The sequence below is a fragment of the Rattus norvegicus genome, chromosome 2, assembly GCF_036323735.1.
Source record: "Rattus norvegicus strain BN/NHsdMcwi chromosome 2, GRCr8, whole genome shotgun sequence".
In the NCBI taxonomy this organism is placed as follows: Eukaryota; Metazoa; Chordata; class Mammalia; order Rodentia; family Muridae; genus Rattus; species Rattus norvegicus.
In genome coordinates, this window is record NC_086020.1 from 112,104,833 (window position 1) to 112,111,133 (window position 6,301).

Genomic DNA, 6,301 nt, shown 5'->3' on the forward strand with positions numbered 1-6,301 from the left:
CAGTAAAATGATCATCCATCATCATCATCATCATCAACAACAACAACAACAACAACAAAGTGAGATGGCTTCTGTGTGTGTAAAATACTTGCCGCCAAGCCCTAGGTACTGAGTTCAAATCCTGAAATGCACACAGTGGAAAGACTTCCACAAGCTGCCCTCTGACTTCATGCTGCTATATGGTTGTTGGATTTATAATTCAATGTAAAATTTCATGTTCATTCACAGACAACTAGTATGTCAAATTTTCTTTTCTTTTTATTTTTTTCTTTTTGCTTAGAATGAAAGCAGAATCAGTAAGGAAGGTAGGGATTCATTTTACACACCTGGGTTGAATTTCAGGCATGATAAGCAGGTGTGGTCAGCCATTGAAATTTTCTCCATTCTTGACCCTCTTACAAGACTTTCCCCTGTTCCATCTAGATAAAATGCCACACGCACAGAAACTACAGACTGTTGTAAACTCAGGGAAAATTTTTAGTCATGGCTAAGTTTGTTGAGGACTTTAGAAAAGTCAATTCCATATAGTTAACTCACAAAGGCATCTGAGAAAAGGGACAGTGTTCTGTAAACAGTATTTGATGGCCTCATTGTCTTCATTACAATTGGTAACCTAAAGATGGACCCTGTATAATGTTAAGCCCACTCAGAGAGTGAGCCTTTCAGTACCTAAGGGGTTTGAACCACTGGGCTACACAAGTATTTAACTTTGAAAATGTTTGCTCTACTCTGAAATAGAAGGAATTATTTAAGTATCAACTAAAATTAATTACTTAATTATTCTCTTCACAGCCAAATTCCTTGCCAACCAAAATTAATTGAAGGGCTTTTGCTCTAGTTGATATAATTTCCTCCTATTGTTTCCTAAGGTTTCTAAAATTCTTTCCTTGTTTTTAGTTCTGTGTCAGGAAGAAACACAAGTTAAGTTTTGGTTTTGATTTCTTTCTCTTTTGCTTCCTCTGCTCTGTGTGTGTGTGTGTGTGTGTGTGTGTGTGTGTGTGTGTGTGTACTCACATGCGTGTGCATGCACGAGCATACTAGAGAGAGTGGGTCATTTTTCCATTGCTGTGACAAAACACCATGACCCAGGCAACTTACAAAAGAAAGCATTTGATTTGGGGTTTATGGTTCTAAGGGTTAGAGTTCATGACCACCATGCTGGAGAGCCAGCAGTGCCCTCTTCTTGTTATCAGCCCCAGATGGTATAGACAAGCGTTGTCCAGATTTTTACTTTAAAAGAACCAAGGAGGGCTGTGGATGCAGCTCAGCTGGTACAGCGGTTGCTTACCAGGTACAAAGCCCTCGTTGCTTTATCCCAGCACTGCCCAAAATCAGGGATGGTGGCCCATGCTTGGGTGCATATTGATATGAGCCCAGTCTGGGCTACATGAGATGAGACATTGTCTCAAAAGTGAGTGAATAAAATTGAGGACCTTCAAGAATCTCACAGACAGGATTTATACCTTTTCTGGGGGGTGGGGGGTGAGTAGGGTTGAGACAAGGACTCACAGAGCCTGAGCTAGCTTTGAACTCACTGTGTCTTAGAGGCTGTTTTTGGACACCTGACACTCCTACTGTCCCCTCCCAAGTGGTGCAGATTACAGGTGAGTGTCACACACACAGCTGTGCCCCTCTTCGTCTGTAGTTTCATTTAGGGGTGGGGATGGGAGCAGAGGGAGAAGGAAATGCCTAGCAGTAGAACGAGCCATGTTCAGTAGTAGCTCTCACTGGATAAGGTGTCTTTGTTTTAGAGCTTAGGAGCCTACGGGTCATGGATTTTTCCTAAAGTTTGCTTGGTTTGTTACAGCATACTCTGACCTAAATTATTCCTTTCAGAAATTTATTTGTTGGACTGTCCCTGACTTTTATCAGAATTAATGATCTCCCCAGTTGAGGTCATTGCCTGGAACACATTGTCCCTCAAATGAAATGTTTTTTATCTGATCGCTGCCAATCACAGTGATGTTATTGATGCAATTCAGACAGAGGACCTATGTTGGGAACTCATTCTTCTGCTGGTCCAACCCCACAGAGGTTGCTTCCCTAGCCACATGAAGTATATTAGTTGTGGCCAATTTTCCTTAAGGACATGCAGAATGAGGCATTGGCTAGGTTAGTGGCAACCTGCCAAGTACTGCTCTGCTTGTACACACATATGAAATGCCTGGGTCAAGAGGTGCTGTGGAGCTGAGTTGCTGCTGGTTTGCTGTAACTTTCACATCCTGGATACACCCCTCACAGGGCGGGCTTTTCAAATTGGGAAACGGAAAGGACTGGAGAGACAGCTCAGTGTCAAGAGTACTTGAACCTCTTTCAGGGGACCAGAGAGATTCTTACATTGGTTGGCTCACAACTGCCTTTAACTCCAGCCCAGGGACATCTGACATCTTCTTCTGGCCTCCATACATACATACAAACACGTACCCACACACATACACACAAATATATATTATTATGGTATATATAATATATGATATATACCATACACATACATATATATGTGTGTGTGTATACTATTTCCCGCTTTTCTTTCATATGAACACAAAAACACAAAACTAGGAAATAGTGGCTCACAAGATCCCAGCCTCCATGGCTTCTTAAAACAGTTATCATCTTTTGGGCTAGTGTCATATGGTATAATATCAGTTTGAACCACTTCCTGTGCATGTCCTGGCTGGCGGGAACATCAATGGAGACCTTGGAGAGGGGAGTGGAATGGATGGGACAAGAGGTGGGAGAAATGGAGACAAGGCAGTATTCTGATCAAGTCTCATTTAATCAAGCGAAAATAAGCACTTGCTTATAAGCAGAAAAATCACACAACACAAACAGTTTGTCAGGGTAATGATAAACATACGTCACATCAGAAACCAATGGCATAAGTTTTGATTTCCCAAAAAGTTCTTACCTACAATAAGTTTCAATTTCCTGAAGTTTCTAACTACAATAGAATGAAACTCATTCTTGTGTAGAAGCAAGCTATCAGGAAGTCTCCAGTATGCTTGGCTGATGGTAACCCTCACATATGCTACTTGGAAACAAGGGCCCATGAAGTGGAAAACACCTAGCTCAGGCAAAGAAAGGCATAAGCAGGCCGGTGGCCCTGGACACAGGTTGCCCTTGATAATCCTCTCAATAGAGTCACATCTAGGATGCACCAGGACTAGTGGTTTGTTCTGTGTGCAGGAGGCACTCATAGTCTGTAGCCTGCTACAGGTGCCAAAGGACTTGGTTATGTGACGCAGCATGGATTATGAATTTCTGAGGCTCCTCTGACATTTGACCTGCAGGAGAGCAACTTGAGCACTAGTGCCCAAGAGAGCCACAAAAATTTGCACACCACATTCCTCACTTCTATTTATATGTAGGCTATTATTGGTCCTCAGTAGGGATCTAAGCATCATTCTACCCCTAACCTGTCTTCTTAGAATAGGGTAGACGGGGTCCCAGTGATGGCCTTTCTGACAGTGGCATGCATCCAGGAGGTCTGTGTGCCTCTGGCATTTATCACTGCCTTTGCATCCCCTGAGGTGGCTGGTGAGCATGTGGAGATCAGAGCCCCATCATCAGGACCATCCCAGGCAAAGGGCCTTCCTGCTACTTGAGTGCATCTAACTAAGCTTCTCCCCTTAATTGTGAGGGTGGCTCCTCAGCTCAGTTGAGGACCTCAGTTGTGGGAAAACCTTACCATCCCATTGTGGAACCCTGAGTAACCACCAGGCACACAGACCTCCCATGGATTCAGAGCCTAGTCTGCGATCCTTTTCTGCATTATTATTCTTACTGTGTGTGAATGCAAGCGTGTATGCCATGGCCCATGTGTGGAGGTCAGAGAACAACTTCCGTTGTGGGTTCTAATCTGCCTTGTTTGAGACAGGGTCTCTTGCTGTTTACTGCATAAGCTATGATAACTGTCTCCAAAGCTTCTGGGGACCCTCCTGTCTCTGCCTCCATCCATGGAAGCCTTGGGATCAACCCAGAGTGTTGCCTGCTCTGTTCTGGGGATTAAACTCAGGCTCTCATGCTTCTGTGATAAACATTTCATCAGTTGAGTCATCTCTCTAGCCATTGTCCCCATCTTTATAAAAATCATCTTTCTTTTATAGGTGTATGCATGTCTGTGTGCCCTGTGCTTTCCCAATGCCAGCAGAAGCCAAAAGAGAGCACTTGATCGTCTGGAACTGGGGTTACAGATGGTTGGAAGCTTATATGGGGTTTAGGAATTGAACTTGGGTCCTCTGGAAGAGCAGCCAGTGCTCTTAACTGTTGAGACATGCCTCCAGTTACACACACACACACACACACACACACACACACACACACACACACTTTTATTTTTAAATGAGACAAGATGGAATGTATACTATGCTGGCCTTGAACTTGTTCTGTAGCCAAGAATGACTTTGAAGTTTTGAACCTCTTACCTCTACCTAGTTGCTCCCATGCCTGTTTTGTGTAGTGCTGAGGATCACACTTAGAGCTTTATGCATGTTAGGCAAGCATGCTACCTTTGTTACATCACCCACCCTTTGGCCCACTCTTGATGGCATGTTGCTTTCCAGCAGAGATCATAGTTGAGAAAGTTTCCTCTACACCAGGGAAACTTTTAAACAAAACAAGAGCTTGCCATTCTTATTCCAAGACTGTCCCCTACTTTAACATTCTCCGGAGTAGAAAAATGGCCACACACTGTGAAAAGGAGAAGATTCTTTATCGTCTGGATTTTGTCAGGGGAAAAGAATCACCTAAGGTACTTTTAAACCCAGATCTGACTTTCCCAGAGTGCATTGTGAAGACAGCCTCCATTTTTCTAAGTCTGACAGTGTCAGATCATCGATCTCAGTCCTGCCCCTTGGGTAAATTCCTTAGAATCTCTGAGTTTTAATTCTCAGAGAGATGGAGAGGCTCCAGTGACAAAATACTTGGGATTAGATTTAAAATAAAAACGTGCTTTGCATTAGGCTTGGCAAGGTTACTGTGAAGGGAAAGCGAACGACTGGGAACGGCTCTTCATGGCAGCCGTCTGCAGATCCTGGTGAACTAGTAGGGACAGTGGGTAATTATAATTTCCATTTCAGATGTAATTGCCTGCTCTATCACACACATCAAGCCGGCTGCGAGGCTGCGTCCGATCACTGGATTAGCGGCTCATTGCTCCCCCCCGCACCGGACAGCTCGCTCAAGTGTTGTCTTCTGTTGGAGAATGGGCTTCCGATTTAAATGCCTCTGCAGTTTTGTTTACATTTCTCAGAGATTCCACTCAGATCCGCAGAGGACCGGGAGAAAGGCAATAACAGCCTCGGTCTCATATCAGCCCAACGTTCTGTCTCTTATCTCCCAATAGCACAAAAGGTGACCCCAGTGGAAATGCAAAGTAGAACCTTGAGTCATTACGGAGGCACTGGTGATAAACACTCCCCCATCTTAATTCAGGAGCATCCCTACCGCCAGGCTGGGAGAATGCAAAAGACTTCTGTTACCCAGAGCAACGTTTGCTCTGACCCGTGACCATAAAAACATCCATGATTCATCCCACTGACAGCACGTGACCCTGTCAGCTCCTCCGGAGAGAACGGGAGGTCCACTTCATGCCACTCGGTTTTCCCAGACAGTTCCTCTAGATCTTCAACCTCTGAATGCCTTTTTCAAAATATGTGGGGGGAGGGGTGAAGAGACACGTGAATTGCTGGTCACATCATTGAGTTCCATCTTCAGTGAGAGACCTTTTCCGATTTGTCCTTCATACCTGTCCTTCATAAATACAGCCTCATTTATTCCAATCTTAATTACTTTATTTAGTTATGCGCGTGTGCGAGTGTGTGTGTGTGTGTGTGTGTGTGTGTGTGTGTGTGTTCACACATGCCAGAGCACACACCAAGGTCATAGACCAACTTTCAGGAGTTGATTATTTGCCGTGTGGGTTGTGGGAATTTAGCTGAGTCAGCAAATGGCTTTACCAGTGAACCATATCACCACCCCCAGGTGCCTCAATTACTAACAATAAGTCTCAGGAAATGCTCTGCACATCAAGAGTAAAACTTGTGTATTTGTGCATTGCAGAAAAGTAACTAAGGGTTAGGGCCGCGGTGCTTAAATGAATGGTTTTGTTTGATTTCGTTTTATTTATTTTTGGTTTTGGTAATAGTTAAGTTACCTAAAAGCTGTGTGGGGTTTTCATACATTTTCTTCTTTAATATAGTCATTAGATAATAAATTATGTTTATGTGTGTTATTTTGTTTGTGGGTATGATCATTTATGGGTGCAGATCCATCTGAAGGCCAGAAGAGGGCGCTAGATCTC

The 6,301-nt window shown here is 43.8% G+C and overlaps 1 long non-coding RNA gene across 1 annotated transcript; it reads left to right on the forward strand.

Moving 5' to 3' along the window:
• Window positions 1-4,079: 4,079 nt before the first annotated feature.
• On the forward strand, window positions 4,080-5,780 carry LOC102555450 (uncharacterized). The gene is made up of 2 exons (XR_351585.4): window positions 4,080-4,750; window positions 5,079-5,780. It is a non-coding gene; the product is annotated as an uncharacterized LOC102555450 (long non-coding RNA).
• Window positions 5,781-6,301: the final 521 nt, after the last annotated feature.